At 44.9% G+C, this 20,934-nt stretch overlaps 1 non-coding gene across 1 annotated transcript; it reads right to left on the bottom strand.

Annotated features, from left to right (window-relative positions):
- Positions 1 to 15,150: 15,150 nt before the first annotated feature.
- Positions 15,151 to 15,223, bottom strand: TRNAG-CCC. Its single transcript has one exon. It is a non-coding gene; the product is annotated as a tRNA-Gly (tRNA).
- Positions 15,224 to 20,934: the final 5,711 nt, after the last annotated feature.

Here is a 20,934-nt window from a genome sequence, read left to right as displayed (position 1 = left end):
AAAAGTCTTAAAAATGAAGCCCCTTGGACGCATTCGCTTCCCCAGTGGTTCAGCAGTAAAGAATCCACCTGCAATGCAGGAGACTCAGGTTCAATCCCTGGGTCAGGAAGATCCCCTGGAGGAGGGCATGGCAACCCACTCCAGTACTCTTACCTAGAGAATCCCATGGACAGAGGAGCCTGGCGGCTACAGTCCACAGGGCTGCAAACAATCAGACATGACTGAATCAACTGAGCACAAGCCCACTAAGTTCATACGAAGGAATTAATCAGAAATGGGGGCAAAACTCACTGGGTACACTGCCACCAAGTCCTCCATGTGGCCCCTCTTTCCCTTGCCAGCCTGCTTCCCCAAATTCTGGGTAAGGCCATCCTCACTCTAGGATAAGAAGCAAGATGGGGAAGAGAAGGGACAGGAAAAGAGGAAGGAAAGAGAATATGAGAAGGAAAGAGAAAAAGGGAAAGGAAGAACAGTATTTCTATTTAATGGACAAAAGAGAAATAATCTAGATATCCAGCAATAGGCAGATTTAGAATATATATATATATATATGTAAATCAGTCATTAAAAATAGGTTTTTATAGAATATTTGATTGCAAGGAGAAAATGTTCATTATAAATTTAAGTGGAAAATATAGGCTAAAAACTATCATTCTCATTTTTCTAATGATTTTTAGACATTTATTTATTTGGCTGTGCCAGGGTTTAGCTGCAGCATCCGGGATCTTTGTTTCAGCATGCAGGATGTCTTTTTAGCTGCAGCAAGCAAACTCTTAGTTGCGACATGTGGGATCTAGCTCCCTGGGCAGGAATCAAACCCAGGCCCCCTGTATTGGGAGCACAAAGTCTTAGTCACTGGGCCACCAGGGAAGTCCCTCATTCTCATTTTTCAAAAGTTGAAAAGTATATGTTTATGCAAGCAAAGAAACTCTAACCATGGTTTTATTGGGGCTATTGAGTTATATATAGATCATGATATTTACTGTCATCTTTGTGTTTTTTCATACTATCTAAATACTGTACAATAAATATGATCAAAAATAAGACTGATTATTTCCTTTTAATTTCTACATGACTTGCATGTGGCTTATGGGACTGACAATATGTTTCTTATTCCAATATCACCTTTTTGGTCCCAATGTTCCTACCTGTCAGGAGCCCTCCTTCTGTGCAAGTGATTAAGTGCATAGATTTTTCTTTTGAACAAAAAGGCAATGTTTTCAAAAGTTCTTAGGAGACCCATCCAGAAGAAATGAATAAATTCCCTAAAGAAAAAAGAGACAGTGCACTATCTGTGTTTGCTGCTTTTCTCTCTTTTTTCCTTGTCTTTCCTCCTCCCTCCCTTCCCCCTTCCCCCTCCTGCTATTTTCCTCCTCTTTCTCTCCTGTGTTCAAGACTTGGAACAAACCCTGAGGCCAAGTCTAGCAGACTAACTGGTTTGGAGGGAAAGACAATGAGCTTCCCAGGTGGTGCTAGTGGTAAAGAACCCACCAGTCTGCCAACACAGGAGATATAAAGGACACAGGTTTAATTCTCGGGTCAAGAAGATCCCCTGGAGGAGGGCATGGCAACCCACTCCAGTATTCTTGACTGGAGAATCCCATGAGCAGAGGAGCCTGACGGGCTATGGTCTACAGGGTTGCAAAGAGTCAGACATGACTAAAGCAACTTAGCACGCACACAAGGAGACCTAAGGAGACATGAGGAAGACTCCAGAGGGCCATCTGAGGACAGATGGAAGGACAACTGTCCTGCAGACATCCCAGGAATGAGTTTGGGTTGGACTAGATCTTTATGATATCCTGGAAAAGAGATTTTGGTCCACATCAATTAAAAACACATCAAGGGTACATACAATGGAACATTACTCAGCCATGAAAAGGAATGATGCTGGGCCATTTATAGAGATGTGGATGGACTTAGAGTCTGTCATACAGGGGTAAAGTAAGTCAGAGAAAAATAAATATCATACTGTATGTTAACACACATATGTGGGATCTAGAAAAATGATACAGATGAACATATTTGCAGGGCAGGAATAGGTATGCAGATGTAGAGAACAGACATGCAGATATGGGGCAGGGAAAAGGAGGGTTGGGATGAAATGGGAGATTAGGACTGATGTAAACATACTACTGGGATTCCCAGGTGGCACTAGTGGTAAAGAACCTGTCTCCCAATGAAGGAGAATTCCATGGACAGAGAAGCCTGGCAGGCTACAGTCCATAGGGTCACAGAGTCAGACACAACTGAAGCCACTCAGCATGCACACACATACACCACTATGTGTGAAATACCCAGCTAGTGGGAAGCTACTATATAGCACAGGGGGCTCAGGTCCATGTTCTGTGGAGGTCTAGAGGGGTGGGATGAGGGAGGGGTGGAAGGGAGGTTCAAGAGGGAGGGGATAAATGTATACATACAGCTGATTCACTTTATTGTGCAGCAGAAACTAGCACAACATTGTAAAACAACTATACCCCATTTAGAAAAAAAAAAAAAACACATCAGGAGGTTTAAAGACATATAAAGAGACTTTAAAGTTAATTTAGGCAGTGACTGCAAAATTTACCCTCTAGACTTGGAGAATCTCCATGTACATATTTGAGCAGTCCTTGATTTTCTTTATCAGTATTTCTCAAAGTAGTCTGAAGACACTAAACATTAGAATCATCATGGCTAATTCAAAATGTTGACTCCAGGATCACCTCCAGACCTACCAAAGGTGAATCTCTGGGCCGTGGAGCTTGGGAATCTGAATTTTACATACCAAGAAGACTGATAAACATTTACACTCTGAGAAACATTTTTCCATATTCTTCTATTATCCATCAGTGCAGACAAGTGGCCAAGGCTAGTCAGATGTGTAGAGAATTTCATTTTTTCCATACAATATCCAATATAGCCAATATATACAATATCCATACAATATCCAATATATATCTGTATTTCCATACAACATCCAATATATGTCTGTATTTCCTACTATGTGTCAGGCAATGAGTCAAGTTCCATCAGATCACAGTCTAGGAGGAAAGGACATGTATGCTTATAATGGGGAACAATTAATTTTCGTTGGGAAGATTGCATTAGTGACAAATATTCAGTGCAAGTTATAGCCAAAAGCAGCTTTAAATTACAGACATTTAATTATCTATAAAATCAAAAGGTGCAGAGGGTAAGGATTCTGGACTTGATGAGGAGGTCAACAGCATCATCACAGTTCTTGCCCCCTTAGCCGGCTGCCAGAGTGGAGAAAATGCCACCTCCTTTGCCTTAGATGAAATATTTCTTTTAATTTAACCTGAGGTCACATTAACTTTTTTTTTTTTTTTTTTGGCAGCCGCATCCAGTCTGACTCACGTGATGTCAACTACTAGTCTTAGTTTTTTAATATGTGCTGCTTCTAAACCGCTTACTCTGGCATGTATTTTTCACAAATTTGGTTTTGTTTTGCTGTGCTGTTTTTTATTTAAATTTTTTAATTTAATTAAAAAATTGAAAATTAACTTTTCCAAGACTGATCCCCTGCAGGATAGCCTCACAGAAAAAGGAGCTCCTGAAAAGCACAGAAACTAACTACAGCCCAGTGTTTATAGCAATCAGTCCCATTCAACCACAAGGCTTGGACCTCAATCTCCCCAACATGCATCACAGGAGAAGGTGCTGCCTCAACTCTGTGTTCTATGATAAACCCCACCAGTGGCAACTGCAGGAATAATCCCTAGCCTCCAGATCACGCCAGGATAGGAGATGATGCCCATTCCCCCAAACACACATCTTTAGCTGGTAGGATAGGGCTAAACCTAAGATTCTGTTATATCATACTGTTTATCCTAGCCATAGTGAAGTGTATGTTTTGCCTGCTGCTTTTCTAATTATGTAGCTTAAAAATCTCTCATCTTGAGAGTGTGGGGAGTTGAAGGCAGTTAGAGTTTGCAGAACCAAGTAAAAGAAAGGAGAGAGTGATACAGAAGGATAACCTCAGGGATCTGTAGAAAGTTCCCCTGGAGAATTCATCCAAATTGGTTGGCACATTAGTGTAGGGAAAATTGCCTGAAGCTGGGGAAAGAATCATCCAAAAAGATTAGAGTGAGTGGTGCCTGGTGCTCACACAGACACAGGGATAATGCCTGTTCCCACTAGTCAGGTGGGAAAAAAGCTCCTATAACTCATGGAGCCTAGAGTAGAGTGTTCAGGAAGGTCTTGCCTCAATAATGAGGAATCATTACCCTCAACTGAACACTGCTGATTCCACCTAAGAAATCTTAAAAGCAAGATCGTTAAAGGATCAAACTGTTTCCAAGTTGCTTCACTGCAATCCAGAACAAAAGTCAAGAATATAGGAATAAAAAAAAAAAAAAACTCCAGCATCCAATAAGGTAAAATTTACAATGTCTTACATCCAATCAAATATTTTGACAAAGCATGCAGAAAGAAGGCAGAAAACAGGACCCACTGGGAGAAGAAAAGGCAATCAACTGAAAATGCCCAGAACTGACAAAGATACTAGAATTATCAGACAGGAATATTAGAACAGTCTTATAATTATATTATGTAAGTTCAAAAAGTTAAGTAGGGACATGGGAGATATTTTTAAAAAGATGAAAACTGCAGTATCTAAGATGAAAATTTCAGTGGATGGGATTAATGATAGATTAGACATAGCAGAAGAAAAGAAAGCTTAGTGATTAGTAAGAGAAATTACCCAAAATGAAATACACAGAGAAAAATGATTTTTAAAAAATGAAAAGAGCATCAGTGAGGTGTTGGAACACTTCAAGTGGTCAATATACATGTAATTATAATCCCCAAAGCAGGGGAAAGGACAGAAAAAATACTTGAAGAAATAACTGAAAAATTTACTACTCTGATGAAAACTATAAACCAAAGCATATCATTATCAGTTGCTGAAAACCAGGGATAAAAAAGAAAGCCTTAAAAGAGCAGCAGAGAAAAAAGGACATGTCACACATACAAGGACAAGGATAAAATTACAGCAGATTTCTTGTCAGAAATTAACAAGATGACAATAAAGCAACATCTTTATCATAATGAAAGAAAAAAGAGAACCTAGAATTCCATACCCAGCAAGAATGGTTTTCAAAAAATGAAGGTTTTCAGACATAGAAAGGCTAAAAAAAAACTAATTATTAACTGAGCTAATAATTGTTGTTAAAAGAATTTTTCAGGCAGAAGGAAGTATATACCAAATGCAAGTATGGATCTACACAAAGAAAGAAAGAACACCAGAGACAATAAATATATCATGTTGTTGTTGTACAGATATATTTGAAAGATAACTGACAGAACATACAAAATAAAAGCAAGGTATTCTGGAGTTTATAGCATATGTAAAAATAAATCATAGGGCAGCAGTAGCATAAAGGTTATGGGGGAGAAATGGAAGTCTGTTCTTAAAAGGTTCTTATCCTGTATGTGAAGTCGTATAATATCACTTAATGTATTCGATAAATCCTGAAGCAGCCACTAAAATCTTTAAAAAGTGTTAAGACTTAATGAGCCAACAAAGGAGATAAAATGAGATCACAAAAAATACTCACTAAACCAAAAGAAGGCAGAAAAAGAGGAAAAAGAAACCAAGAATAGACAGGACACTTAGACAATAAATAGTGAATGGATAGATTTAAGCCTAAAAAATTAATAACCCATTAAATCTAAATTGCTGTAAACATGCCCCCAAAAAATCAGAGATAGTCACATCAGGTAAAAAAGCAAGACCTAATTATATGCTGCCCTTAACTTGCACTCAAATATAGACAAATGAAATAAATATGAACAAAAAAGCAAATGCATTTTAAAAGATATACCATGTACAAGCAGTCAAAAGAAAGCTGGAACAGCTATGTTAATATCAGGCAAAGTAGATCTCAGCACAATTGAATATTACCAAGAAGGTCATTTCATAATGATTTCAGGGGTCAATTAATCAGAGGGCATGACAATTCTAAATGTGAATAATAAATGTTTTAAAATAAATGAAGCAAAACCTTGGAGATTGCAAGAAGAAGTAGAAAAATCACAGGCATATATTTCAATGTCCATTCTCTCAGTAACTGACAGAAATAGAATCAGCAAGGATACAGTAGATTTGAACAATATTAATTTGATTTGATTGACATTTGAGAGCACTTCACCCCAACTGCAGCAGACCGTGTATTATTTTCAGGTGTACAGAGAACATTTATTGAGACAGACCATAGTCTAGGCCATAAAGCACATCACAATAAATTTAGAAGGAATCAAGTCATACATAAATAAGAAGACATTCAGAATGAGACAGATAATGTCACTACAGATTGAACAGATATGATAAGGATTAAAAGGAAATATTATGAACAACTTTATGCTTATTGATTCAACCACTTAGATGAAATGCACAAACTTTTTGAAAGTCACAAAGTTCATTGAAGAAGAAACAGGTAACCTGAAAAGTTCATATCAAAGAAAATTGAATCTGTAGTTTTAAAACTTCACACAAAGAAATCACTTGGCTGAGATGAGTTCACTGTTGAAGTCTACCACCTATCAAAAAAATAAGACCAATTCTGCTCAATCTCTACCAGAAAACTGAATGACAAATACTTCTCAACCCAACCTATGAGTCCAAAATTATTCTAATACCAAAACTAGACAAGGACATTACAAGAAAATAAACTATACAGCCTAATATCCATTATAAATATAGTTGCAAAAAATTAACAAAACTTTAGAAAATTCAATTCAATGATATATAAAAAAGAATACATCATGACCAAGTGAGGTTTAACCCAGGAATATATAGTTGGTTTATCATTCAAAAACCAATCAGTGTAATTCATCATATTAACAGAGTAAATGAAAAAGGAAAACTGTACAAATATGCCAGAAGATGCAGAAAAGTATTTTATCAAATCCAGTACCCATTCCTAATTAAAACTCACATCAAACTAGAAATAGAAGGGAATTTCTTCAGCCCTGAAAAGAGGTATCTACAAAATACTATAGCTAAATCATACTTAATTGTGATTGAACAGTTTTCCTCTAAGATCAGGGAGATGACATTTCTGCTCTTACCACTTCAATTCAACAGTGTACTCTAACCAGTGGAATAAAACAAGAAAAAGAAATGAAAGTCACCCAGATTAGAAAGGAATAAGTAAAACTCTCTTCATTCACAGATGACATGATTAATAGAATCTACAAAAAAAGCTAGGAGAACTAATAAATGAGTTTTGTGAGTTTGCAGAATACAAGATCAAAAAAAAAAAAAACCAACTGTGTTTCTACATACTAGCAATGAAAAACTGGAAACCAAAATAAATGAAATAAATGCCATACACATAGCATCAATAAAATATGAACGGAACAAACAATCTGATTTTCAAATAGGCTTAGAACATGAAAGGACATTTCTCTCAAAGAAGACACGCAGATGGCCATTAGGTACATGAAAAGGTGCTCAGCATCACTGATCATCAGGGAAATGCAAATCAAAACCACAAAGTGATACTATCTCACAACAGTTGTCAAAAAGACATGATAAGAAGTGTTGGTGAGGATGTGGAGACACAGGAGCACTGGTGCACTGCTGGTGGGAATGTAAACAAGAACGTGGATGGATCTCAAAGTAAATACACTGAGTAAAATTTTTAAAAGCCAGAAAATAAAGAGTACATACCATACAATTCCACTTATATAAAGCTCCATAAAATGCAAACGAATCTTTAGTGACAGAAAGCAGACCAGCTGGTGCCTGGCAGGGAAGAGAGAAGAGTTTATAAAGGGTACAAAGAGATTTTAGGGGGTGATGGACTGTCCACTGTCTTAATTGAGGTGATAGTTTCATGGATGTATTAGGTTGACCAGAAAGTTCATTCAGGTTTTCCTATAACACTTTATGGGAAAATTTGAATTAACTTTTTAGCCAACCCAATATATACACATAAGCCATATTGATCAAACTGTCCACTTCAAATATGTGTAGTTTGCTGTGGGTCAATTATACCTTAATAAATGCATCAACAATTTTTAAAAGGTCCTCGGGTCAAGGACTGGGGTCCCACCGCTGGAGTCTGAAGTCCTCAGCAGGCCCAGTGTGTGGGCCTCACGGCCCTCCATCCTTGTTTGCACACCTGCCTGTACCGAGAGCGAGAGGAGGCTGTCACCTGAGGGAATGCAGAGGCCGTGGTTTCCAAGCTGACTGGCCTTCAAATTCTCAAAGTGGAGGGAGGGGCCGCCCTGCTCAGGAAACTGGAGCTCCTGGTTTTCCTTAGAGACAGATGAGCAGAATGTGCCAGAAATCCAAGAAGACCTGAGCCCTTTTCACGTGGGCAATGGTGGGAGCAACTGGTTATTAGTCCAGAGAAGAAAACCTCAGGGAGCAGCTTCATCCGCCTCTGAACTTCCCAATTCTGAGAACCAGGCCCAGACCTGAGAGCTACTGGCAAAGAGTTATCTCAACTCAACCAGAGGGATCTCTCACTAATGGTTTCATCCCTCAGGGCGGTGGTAAGGTCTCCATCACCAGAGGCATTCTATTCTGCGCTGGACAACACCATGTTAGGATTCTGTAGAAATAACAGAAACACTGGGGAAGTTGGGCTTCATGACTTTGACGGTCCCTGCCAGGCCTCTAAATCTTTGATTTTCTAAGATCCACATGTGCTCTGTATGATGTACTGACTAAAAGGTTATTATTACCTTGACATTAGGACAATTCCATAAGAAAGACTTGAAAGAAACACACACACACGGTTATTAAAAGCCTCAACTTCAAAAACTCAATTTGCTGAATGTTATTAGCCCTCATCACACTGCCTTCCGCTAGAAGTCTGGAAAGTGATCCTGGAAGAGATGTGCCTGCCTCTAAACTGGAGCTCGGAGGCTGGGGAGCAGATGACAGGAGTTGCTACCCTTATACCAGGAAAAAGTACAGTAGGGGGCTCTTTTCAAAGCTGTAACAGAGTCCAGTGAGCCAGCATTCCGATGCCCAGTCCAGCACTCTGCTCCACACGAAAGGAGAGGAACATTCATGGGGACGCATAAAATGGAACCACTGCCCATCTCAGGATGCTCAAGGCACCACGACAGCTAAGACTCTTGAAAGAAGCTGCCTGCGGAGGGCTCCTCCCAGGAAAGCAGACGGGAAGAGACTGACAGAAACTGATCATAAACGCGAACACAATTCTCTTAATATTCCTTCAAAATTACTCACGGCCTTTCGGTTCATTTTGGGAATCCATCTATTCGTGACAAAATAGGACAGGCTCTCTCTCGAGGGGGCGCCTTGGTTTCTGAGGTCCAAGGAGAGGACAGAGACTAACCCACCCCGCCCCTTCCCGCCCCCTGCAGTGCTCTCACATTTCCTTCTGTGGCAATAATGAGATGATCGGGTTCAGAGGGCTGCCGGCAATCAAACTGAGAAACATCAAATAATTCTAGGGCATTTTCTTTCCTCTAATTTCCATTTGTACCTGAGAGGAAATGAACATCTTAACAGCCTGAGAGAGTGAAAACTGTCAGATGCTGTTGCCAGAATGGGAGAGAGAGAAACAAGAAGCTTTCTGAGTTGGTCGGGGGTGGGGGGTGGGAGGGCCTCCGTCCCATGAAATCTGCAAAGACCTGTGACAGCCAGAGAGGTGGGCTCCTCACAGGGAGGCTGGAAGGGGTCGCTCCACCAGACCTTCTGTGTCTCAGACTTTGGTGCGGGGCAGCCTTGGGGGCCCTGAAGCTCTCAAATCGCAGCCCCACCTCCAACCCTCTCCAGTTCCTTGGTCCAACACACATCTGGCTGCAAGAAGTCTGTCTTGGTTTCCCCTGGCAGGTCCAACCCAGCCCTGCTCCAATAAGGCACTCACCCCTGCCCACTCCTGCCATCCACCTTCTTCTGGATTCTTCTTCCAACCTTCCTTCCTTATTCCAGGTGCTGATGAGAGTCCGACTAACAATGGATAACTCCGAGATCATGCTGTGGAGGCCTTGGTACCCCTGTTCCAGGCTGTGTACCCCCACCTCAACTGAGCCTCCCCAGAAGTGATTTTTGCTCCCCACATCTTCTCAGGCTGCTGGCATTTCTTCATCAGCCCATTCCTTGGGGGCAGGCCTTGGGGCTGCATCTGGCCTTCTTCTTCAGATGGTTAATGTTATGTGTCTACCCAACTGGCCACAGGATGCCCAGATGAAACATTATTTCCAGGTTGTCTATTAGGTGGTTTTTTTTTTTTTTTTTTTTTTTTTTGCTGAGCCACAAAGCTTGCAGGATCTTAGTTCCCCAACCAAGGACCAAACCCGTGCCCCTGGGAGTGGGAGCACTGAGTCCCAACCACTGGACCAGCAGGGAACTCCCCACATGAAGTTGTTTCCAATGAGATCAGCATCTGCATCAGGGGACTCAGTATAAGTTGATCTGCCCTCCCCAGTGTGGCTAGGCAACATCTAAGCCACTGAGGCTCTAAATAGAATAAAAGGCTGAGGAAGCAGGAATTCGCCCCTTTTTGTTTCTCTGCCTCACAGCTTCAGCAGGCATATCTCATCTTCTCCTGTCCCTGGCCTGGGACTTATCCCACTAGCTCCCCTGGTTCCTAGGCCTTCAGACTCAGACTGAATTACACCACTGCTCTTCCGGGTCTCCAGCTTGCAGACAGTAGATCGTGGGGCTTCTCTGGCCACATAATTGCTTGAGCTAACTTCTTTTTTTGTTTAATATATATTTATTTTATTTGGCTGGACCATGTCTTAGTTATAGCACACAGGATCTTCAATCTTTGTTTTGGCATGGAAGGTCTTTAGTTGTAGCCCATGGGATCTAGTTCCCTGACCAAGGATCAAACCCAGGCCCCCTGCACTGGGAGTGTGGGTACTTAGCCACTGGACCACCAGAGAAGGCCCTAAGCTAACTTCTTTTAATCAATATTCCCAACTTCCTATTGGTTCTCTTTCTCTTGAGAACCCTGACAGTCCACCCACCTCCCTACCTGGCAGGTCCATGTTGCTGAGACCCTCTTGTTCCATCTCAAACTCAAGTTCTCCAGCCCAGGATGCCCACACGTGGGACAGGTATGGGTCATTGCTCCCCTCTGCCCTGGTTTGGTGCTGAGTCAGGTGTGAGCATATAAAGTTACCAGGACATTTATTTCCAAAGCCCACTGTCGAATCTTCTCTTAGAAAAAAAAAAAAATGCAGGTGAAAAAAAAAATTCTGATGTAGCTCTTTGGTGAAACAAATCAACAACCCAAGCCTAGACTTCTGCGTAAGAAAGAGAAGATGCACTTGCCAGTCTTGACAGAGCTGTTTGCACTAATTTCAATTCAATGACCTCAAAATACACATGATTCATCAGAGTATCTGGGGTTGCTGGTTCCAAGACATAGCTGATCCAAGTGACACACAGGGCGGACCCCCGATTAAGACACGTTCTCAACAAAGTACCACCTAGAGGTTGCTGCAGTGTGTGGAGTGGGGCTCAGTTGGACTGGGGGGAGCTCTTCCCATATACATGCAATCCCCTTGCAGTGGGACACGCTCTGAGGAATCCTTCCTCCCCTTCTCCTCTGGCAGCAGGTATAGAAACATCTCCTTGTACTTAAACAGACTCCTTGGTCTACAGACCCTTTAGTCTTAAAACATTTTGCCTTCATCTTTACCTTAGGTAACAAAGCTACAGAAGATAAGATGAGGTTTCTGAGGTCCGAGGAGGAAGTAAAAATTGCTTCCCTCATCCCTTTCGAGGATTTTCTAGTTTCTGTTCCCAAACGTGTGTTGCTATGGTGATGGGAGGAACGGCTGCCAAGAGTGGGAGATGGTGACAAGTTGCGATGGGAAATAGGGTTTTGAAGGTTTAATGAGTCTTCTCCAAAATGCACCCCTTTTAACAACCTAGCAGGCATCCCATGATCCAATGGGCAAGTAAGAAAACCTCCTTAGAGTTTTCAACATATAAATCTCCGTCTTCTCTGCATGACCAGCAGCATCTGTACCGGTCTGATTTTGCCATGCGGTGCTGCGCCATAGCAATTTTCTGGTGTGCACTTGTTTCAGTCGTGTCTGACTCTGTGCGACGCCATGGACTGTAGCCCAGCAGGCTCCTCTGCCCATGGGATTCTCCAGGCAAGAATACTGGAGTGGGTTGCCATTTCCTCCTCCAGGGGATCTTCCCAACCCAGGGATCAAACCTGCGTCGCCTGTGGCTTCTGCACTGCAGGTGGACCTTTTACCACTGAGCCACCTGGGGAAGCCCAAAGTATGTCGTATCTGTTCATATACCACTGGCCAAAGTAAGTCCAACAGCCAAGCCAGAAGCCAGCGGGACAGGAAGGGTATCTATCCCTCCCATGGAGGAGACAATGGGGAGGATGCTCAAGAGATGGGCCCAGAGAAGGGCCGTGAGTATGTGGACAAATCATGTAAACTACCGCGGCCCTCAAGGAAGACACGGTCCCTTGAAAGAGGGTCCTGGTCTGCACACACCACATATCAGGGCAAAAAATATCAAAGGTACAAAATTTTTTTTAATCCACTGGAAGAGAACTGCAATACAGATATTATGAGTCATTCAGAAATGTTCTCACTGCAGATCGGTAAAAGGAAAAATCGGTCCCGCTCAAACTCAGAAAACCATTTAGGGCCTTTCAAAAACCAGGAGAGGTGCTCAGGCATTTTGAAAGAGGCCATTAGTGATAGATGTGGCAAGTTACCCCTGACTTATTAAAAAAGAGAATGATTTTAGAAATGAGCCCATTAGGAAGGACTTGTGAGATATTAGGGCCCCAAGAACTGGTTAAATAGGAGGGAGGGGAAGTAATGAGGAAGGTCAGAAATCTATTATTTGGTGACTCTGCCAAAGGAAATCATTCCTATGATTACTCTTCACACCGGTGATAATGACTTTGCAAGAGGTCTGCCCAGAGCTGGGCACTGCCAGGGAAGGTGACAGGGACACAGTGTCTCTCTGTGGGGGGAGGTGAGGCAAACATTTAGACCAATAAAGGACAACTCCACATGCAATGGACCATATGACACTTGTATACAAAGGGGCAGCTCCCTGGGGTGGCGGGCACGGAGGGCCCTCGAGGGGCCCTACTATCTTGGACATGGGTTGAAGGGTGAACAGTTAATCCTTCTATAAGGGAGGGTGGGAGGGGACTTCAGGTGAGGGAACCTTGGGACTTCCCTGGTGGTCCAATTGTCCTTGCTTCTAATGCAGGTGACTTGAGTTCAATCCCTGGTCAGGGAACTAAGATCCCACATGTTGCACGGTGCAGCCAAAAAAAAAAAAAAGGTGAGGGTACCTCGAAGACAGTTGGCTAAACAAGCTCATGGTTCAGGGGAGAACCCAGGGTTGGAGCCATCCACATGGAAGTGATCAAGACCCAAGGGGGCGAGGAAGGCTGAGGTCACAGTGTGGGGTCGAGAGAAAGGGGAGATGGAAAGCCTGGGTGAGAATCACCTGGGCTGTCAGGAGGTGCCAGTGGAGGGGGAGGAGACAGCAAAGCAGTTCTGGGACCGGAAGCTGGAGAGTCAAATGGGATGCAGGGAAGCATCAGTTGAACTTGAGGTTGAGGCATCCCCGGGGACTATGCTGAACTGGATTCAGTGGCATGAGCAGAACAGACGAGGCAGAGAACTAACTGGAGGTGAGAAAGGGGATTTCTTCACCTTGCCTGACTTTTTATTCATCAGGATGGGAAAAACAAAGCTTGATTTCAGGGGAAAATTTCCGATTGTTGCTTGGGGGAAACCTGAAATGACTAGGGACATGCTCATGAGATAGAGAATGTGCTGGAAAGCTTTTTAACCACAGAAGGAGGGTGGCGGGGGCTTTGGCACGCCGGGAGAAGGGAGCCCACCCCGCACCTGAAGAAGCACCCCGATGCCTGCCTCCCCACCCCCACAATGTCCACACCCTACCAGGTCAGAGAAGTGGTGGATTAATGAGAGAAAATCTAAAAGCATTATAAACACACTTTATTTCTAGTCATGTTTGTGTGAGGCAATGATGCGGGGGAGGGCAGCGTATTTCTTATTTTCCAATAAAATTAAACACACAGGATCTTTGGTAAACAGCACAGTAAAAGGAGCATGCGGGGATGAGGGCTTGATGTGACTTTCTCTTGGTTTTTAATGAAATAAGTTTTAGTCCTCTCTTCACCCCCTGCCCTGCAGCAGACAGCATCGCTATTCCACCCCACGCGTAATATCTGTAACATGATGAATTACATCAGCACCCTCTCCTCCTGCAAGATGGGCTGACTCTTTCGGAGGGGATGTGGGGAAGAGTGGGGTAGGATGCTGGGGCCAAAGAAATGACCAATTTGAGATTCTGAGTCATGAACTGTCGTAATTAGGAGGCAGACAGAGTGTGCTGCTGTCGCTGTATTTGCTGCCTGTTCCTTGTAAAAGCTTCGGGAATTAAAATAATAGGCTTAAAAAAAAAACAACAGCCAGCTAGGGCTCTACCTAATGGCCTGCACACGGCCCGTTAGCAGCAGACAGACCCAGACAGACCTCTGGCCGACTGGTCCTGGAGAAGATAGATTGAAATGTCACCTCCGGGAACCTCCCCCTCTGTCCCAGGAAAAGGAACAAGAAAAAACCCCAAATGAGAGAACCCTCCTTACTCCTGGGAACAAACCAGGGATGAGTCCCTGTCAGGAAGGGTTTGGGAACTGGGATGACCTCCTGGGGAAGGATAACTTTGTGATCACAAACCCAACTGCTCAAGGACAAACACCCAACTCTTGACCACCCTCTTAGGAGAGCAGGGTCCTGCTGAGATGACTGGTGGGAGTAGGGTAGGCCTGGGAAGAGGGGAGGCTGGCTGGGGGAAGGGAAATTGCCTGCTCTGTGAACCAGATGGCCCGACATGGTGACAGCCCCGCATCACCAGCATTCTCCATCAGCAAGAGCCTGGCCTGGCCCCGCTCACAACAAAACCACCATTTCATACTTAGGTGACCTGAGAAGGGGGCAGAAGGGAAGGCTGGGTTGGGAAGCCCAACCTTCCTGCCTTTTAGGTCTCTACCCATCAACCCCAGGAAATTTGTTTTTTTAATATTTATTTATTTGGCTGTGCCAGGTCTTAGATGCAGCACATGGGATCTTTAGATGCTGCATGGGAATTCTTAGTTGAGTGCGGCATGTGGGATCTACTTCCCTGACCAGGGATTGAACCTGGGCCGCCTGCATTGGGAGTACGGAGTCTTAGCCACTGAACCACCAGGGAAGTCCCAACAATTCCAGCATTTTTTATAGCCCTTGTGGACGAAGATTTTGAAAAGGTTACTTTGGGTACCCAGCTTTCTGACTCCCCTCCTCCTTGCAGGGTGCTGAGAGGTGCGTCAGACCCAACATTGAGTTGCATCCTGCCCACCCCCCGACACAGACACATCTCACTCCTCCAACGTACCTTCCAAAGGCAGGACTTGGCAGGAGATGAATAGAAGGGGCTGACTTCTCATTGGTCCAGAAAGTCCAGTGGCCATGAAGGGTGGGAGCTGCCAAGGCTACATCTCCCCCTCTTCCTGCTCATACAATCCCAATTTTGCTCAAGTACCAGGTGGAGATGGTTCTGGCCACAGAGATGTACAGAGAAGTCTGCTGGAGGCTTCTGGGAAAGGCATTCACCCTCTGAAGGGCAAGAGCCAAGCAAGTGTAAAGTTTTTTGCTGCCCTGGCTTCCCTGCCTTTGAATGTGGCTGTCACGCCTGGAGCTATGGTGACTCTATCATGTGGACAGTAAAACGGAAAGAGAAAGAATTGGAGTCCTGTTGGTATCGTTGAGCCACCAAAGAAAATGCAGAGGACACCTCCAGATGCCGTACTATGTGAGACGATTAAGTGCCTGCTGTGCTTAATGACCACTGACACAGGATTGTTACCTGCAGCCAAACGCACCCTGATGGACCTGTGTGGTCTCCTCTTCCGATCAGCCCATCACTGATGCTTACGCTTGCCCATCTCTAGTTCAGATGCTCCCCGGGTACCCAGCTTGAGAGTTTCACCTGTGCCTCCTGGGTCAGCCGGCCATTAAGAGCAAGTGGTGGCAAACCTTAGGACTCAGAATGGAACCTGGGGTAACCCTGGCTCATGGCCAGGCCAGCTGAGACTGTGGGAGTCCGAAGACTTGGGGTTCCAAAGAGAAAACTAGTGGGAGGTTGCCATCACGTCCCAAAGACATACTGGGCCAAAGTCCTCATTAGTTTCCTGAATCCTTATAGCAAAGCAGAAGTGACAGTTGGCCTAGGAAGGGGCAGGATCTAGGCCTTTCTTTATGGAGCCAGTGGGACAGCATAGGGAGATCTAGTGGGACAGCCTCCAAAGCTGTCTTGGAAGGTCGTAGAAGTAGCAGCCGCCCCAGGACTGGCCTGGGACTGGCCTCTGGGTCTGAAGCTTCCACTGTCGCGTGTTGTCATTTGAAGGGCGTGAGAAGCCCACTCTCCCCCAAGAAGTCCCCTCGGAAGTCTGAAATATCAACACTGACCATAAAGTCTTTGGGATTAGGCTGTGCTCTCCTTCCTGTCCCCTGAAAATCCGAAGTCCCCACGCTGGAGCAGCACAAGGGGTATGCCTTTCTCTGGGAGATTCGGGTGGAACGGAAGTCACCAGAAACCAAAGGGGAAGGGACACAGCCGGGTCTGCAAACATCTTCTGTAAACAGTCAATCATTTAGGCACCGAGAAGTCCTGTGGCCTCTGTCACAGCAGTTCATCCTCGGCTACTGCAGTGTGAAAGCAGCCACAGACAATATGCAAATATATGGGCGTGGCTGTGTTGCAACCAGTCTTTACTTACAGACACAGAGATGTGAACTTCATAGGATTCTCACATGCCACAAAATATCATACTGGGTGCTAAGTCGCTTCAGTCATGTCCAACTCTGTGACCCTATGGACTGTAGCCTGCCAGGCTCCTCTGTCCATGGGATTCTCCAAGCAAGAACAGTGGGGTGGGTTGCCACGCCCTCCTCCAGGGGATCTTCCTGACCCAGGGATCGAACCCGAGTGTCATATCTCCTGCATTGGCAGGCAGGTTCTTTATCACTAGCGCCACCTGGATCACCCTTCTGATTTTTTTCAACCATTTGAAAGTGTAAAACCCATTCTTGCCTTGCAGCTGTACAAAAATAGGACTCAAGCTAGATGTGGCTCATGGGGCCTGGTTCGCCAATCCCTTTGATAGGACATTTTTTGTTGTTTTTTTTTTTAAAGGAATTCAGCTTGAATCAGATTTATTTTTAATTTATTTATTTTTGGTTCTGTCGGGTCTTGGTTGTGGCCTATACACTCAGTAGTTGTGGTGGGCGGGCATAGTTGCCCTGCAGCATGTGGGATCTTAGTATTCCAACCAGGGGTCAAACCTGCGTTCCCTGCATTGGAAGGCGGATTCTTAACCACTAGAGCAGGGAAGTCTCCATAGGAGGGTGTTCTGTTCAGGAGAAGAAAATGAGGAGTTGAGAAGTCATTCATCTGAGTATAGAGTAATCTTGTTGATGAAGCTTGGAGAGACTCCAGCTGAGACGGGCTGCCCAGAGAAGGGAGCTCCTGGGCCAGACGAGGTCATCAAGTGTTGTTGATTTTCTCTGGGCCTCTGTGCTCTGGCTCATATGTCAGCAAGGTGATGGGCTCCCCTGGCGAGTGGACCACAGGCCCTGGGAAACATGTGAACGTCCCAAAGGAGTGACAGTGAAAGGCAGAGGGAGTTTTAACACCTGTATGGGCTCCAGCTGTGCATGGGGGAACTTCCTGGATGGCATGGACCCCGGGTAGCAGTGGGATGACAAGGACCTGCACCCCTGGGCCAATGGGGCCACCGGAGTCACTGGCTGGCTTGGAGCGAAAGAAGCCACAGAGGGAAGGTCTTGGAGAAACAGAAGAGACGCCAAGCCAGCCCTCCCAGGAGTTCGTCCTCCAACCAGACTCAGTAAGACAGAAGAGCAGGCCTCACCGGGGACAGGGACATTACCAGGAGAGGTGGCAGCCAGGCGGCAGACAGTGTGCTTTCGCTAATGATGTGTGCTAGTAGATTAGCCAAGACTTTATTGCAAGTGATAAAACCAGCTCCAATGAACCCAAGTGGGAAAGGTGATTTGTCGCTCTCATAACAGGATGCGTAGGGAAGCTGTGCAGAGATGCCTGGATATGGGCTTGGAGCCCTGGCAGGACACGGGCTCCAGCTCTCAAATCAGCCTCTGCAGGCTGGACTTCAAGAAGTCCAGGGAAGGCCTTCAATCGGTCCTGCTCACATCTGGACTCATCACCATACCCAGCGGGCGGGCATAGCCACTGCCTGGTTCAGGTCGTATGGCCAACATCAAGGCCAGCAGGGGCGGGGGTGCAGAGAGAGACTAAGCACAGCCTCTGCAAGACATCCCCCCCCATACAGGGGTGAGGGTCAGGGCCTCCTCCAATAGTAGGGGTGTCACTGTGGGTTGAATGAAGAACAAATGCCCCCACAGAGCAGCCCACACCACCCACGGCAAGCCTGAAGGACTACATGTCCTTCTGAATGAAGACTCTCCAGGTGGAATGAGCACACATCACTGTCACTCTCAGATCAGCCAAATGGGTCCTGAGGCTCAGCTCTGGTTAAGGGTGGCACTCCTTCAGAGCCAGCGTGGTGATGGAGGAGGTGGTGGTCAATAAAACCAAAGCAGGTTTTTGCAAAGCTCTGAATCTGCCCTCATTGCCCCCTGGTCAGAATTGGCCTTTTCTTGTTTCTTCCCCCTGGTAAACTCCTATTCATCCTTCAAGACACAGCTCAACTGTCACCTCTTCCATGAAGCTCTCCATTCTCCAAAACCAAGATTGCTTCTCAGTTCTGCTCCTAGGAGTTCTGAGAGTGTTTTGCATTTAATTTGCTAATTTTTAACCTCTGGCTCACGAATACAGCTTCTCTCCAGGACAGGGCAGGGACTGAATCAGATGATGTGAAGCTTCGCTTCTAGCACCCACAGCAAGAATCTGGCTCTTAGCAGGTGCTCTGTACTTGTTTGGTGGATGATGCAAGATATAAATTCTCTGTCGCAAATGGAGTTGTTGTCCAGTTTTTTCCCTCCTAATAGAACTCATCTCTCACACTAGAGGCTAAAAATGTCAGACACTTGTGTTCTCAGCCTCCCTTGCAACTGGAGGTTGTCAAATGACCCATTATGGTTAATAAAACTTAAAGAGAAGTCTATAAGGTGTTCTTCCCTTTTTGATTAATAGAGCAACTCAACAGAAGAGAGCTCTCTTCCTCATCCTTTTCCTACCAGGCTCTGAATACAACAGTGAGAGAATGTGATGCCTGGAGCTGTGGCAGCCATTTTGAGACCATGGGGCAACAGTCTGAAAATAAAAGTCAGCATATCTACAGGGTGTGGTGTAAAGCTTGGAAACTGCCTGAGTCTTTGATTATTCATCCCTAGATTCAACCTGGAACCACCTACTTTCAGATTGCTTACATGAAACAATAAAAATCCCTATTTTTCAAAACCACTAGTTCAGAACCATTAATTCTGTTACTGGTAGCAGAGAGCATGCTGAGTGCTACATGCTTTCATGACATGACAGCAGTTAGGGACTCTACAGTATAAACATCTTTTTCCATCTAATAGCAATTTAGAATAATTAGAGGACAAAACCACCTAAAAATAAAGCATCATGAAAATTTTTATCCCCAACTACCAACCATTTCGAGTACAAAGTGATCAATAATGTACTGTGGCTTAAGCATAAATCCAGAGGTCAGAACTCTTGAGCATGTGCATCTAAGCGAAACTGCTCAGTGTGGCTCATGTCCTTGGGGGACCATTACAGTCCACCCCAAGATTCCAACCCTAAAGACAGGGCAATATGAATAAGGATGCTCTGCCAAAGGCTATGAGTTCTGCAAATGTGTTGAAATGCTCTGGGTGAAAAAACTCAAGGACAATGAGTACTTGAACCAGCTAACCAATAAAATAATCTGAATGAGGTTAATCACAAATCACAAACACAGAAGTCTGAGTGTAGAAGCTGAGCAGGAGCTGGTTAGGGGGCTGGATATTACGGATGAAGCAGTGGCATAAACTGTTCTCCAGGACCAGGTGGTGAGGTGAGTCAGGCTGAGGAGTTGACAGTGGGCTTGGAGGAGGCATGAGAAGGTTTAGGTGGAAGGGACAGTCAGATGTGCATTCAAGAACCTTCACTCTGGCAGCCTGCCTGAGAGAGTTGGACAGAGTTTGAGGTGAGGCAGAAAGTTACAGCTCTGACCAGGGCCTGCCATTTAACCCCCAAACCTGGAGGCAGAGGTCATGCTCACAGCCTGGCGTATAATGACGCAGGAAAGACAGGGCCAGGCCCACGGACAGCCTCCTCATGCATAAAAATTAGGCAGAAGGCAAAGCCACCTCCTTGCTTCGCATTTCCTGAGGCCATGACACATGGAGGAATGGCATCTAAGGCAGAACCTTTACAGCATCTGAACAAGAAACTCTGACCATGAAAACCATGGAGCATGTGCAATAAAACTGTACAGGTTGTTGATGACCCTGAACAACCTTCCACCTGTGGCTGCTCGACTAGTGAGAGACAATTTAAGGAAAAACAGCTCTTCAGTTCAGTTCAGTTCAGTCGCTCAGTCATGTCTGACTCTTTGCAACCCAATGGACTGCAGCATGCCAGGCTTCCCTGTCCATCACCAACTCCCAGAGCTTACTCAAATTCATGTCCATTGAGTCGGTGATGCCATCCAACCATCTCATCCTCTGTCGTCCCCTTCTCCTCCTGCCTTCAATCTTTCCCAGCATCAGGGTCTTTTCCAATGAGTCAGCTCTTCACATCACATGGCCAAAGTATTGGAGTTTCAGCTTCAGCATCAGTCCTTCCAATGAATACTCAGGACTGACTTCCTTTAAGATGGACTGGCTGGATCTCCTTGCGGTCCAAGGGACTCTCAAGAGTCTTCTCCATGACCA

Source organism: Cervus elaphus, chromosome 10, assembly GCF_910594005.1.
Source record: "Cervus elaphus chromosome 10, mCerEla1.1, whole genome shotgun sequence".
NCBI classification, from domain to species: domain Eukaryota; kingdom Metazoa; phylum Chordata; class Mammalia; order Artiodactyla; family Cervidae; genus Cervus; species Cervus elaphus.
Note: the sequence above shows the minus strand (reverse complement) of the source record. Positions and strands in the feature narration are given on the sequence as shown.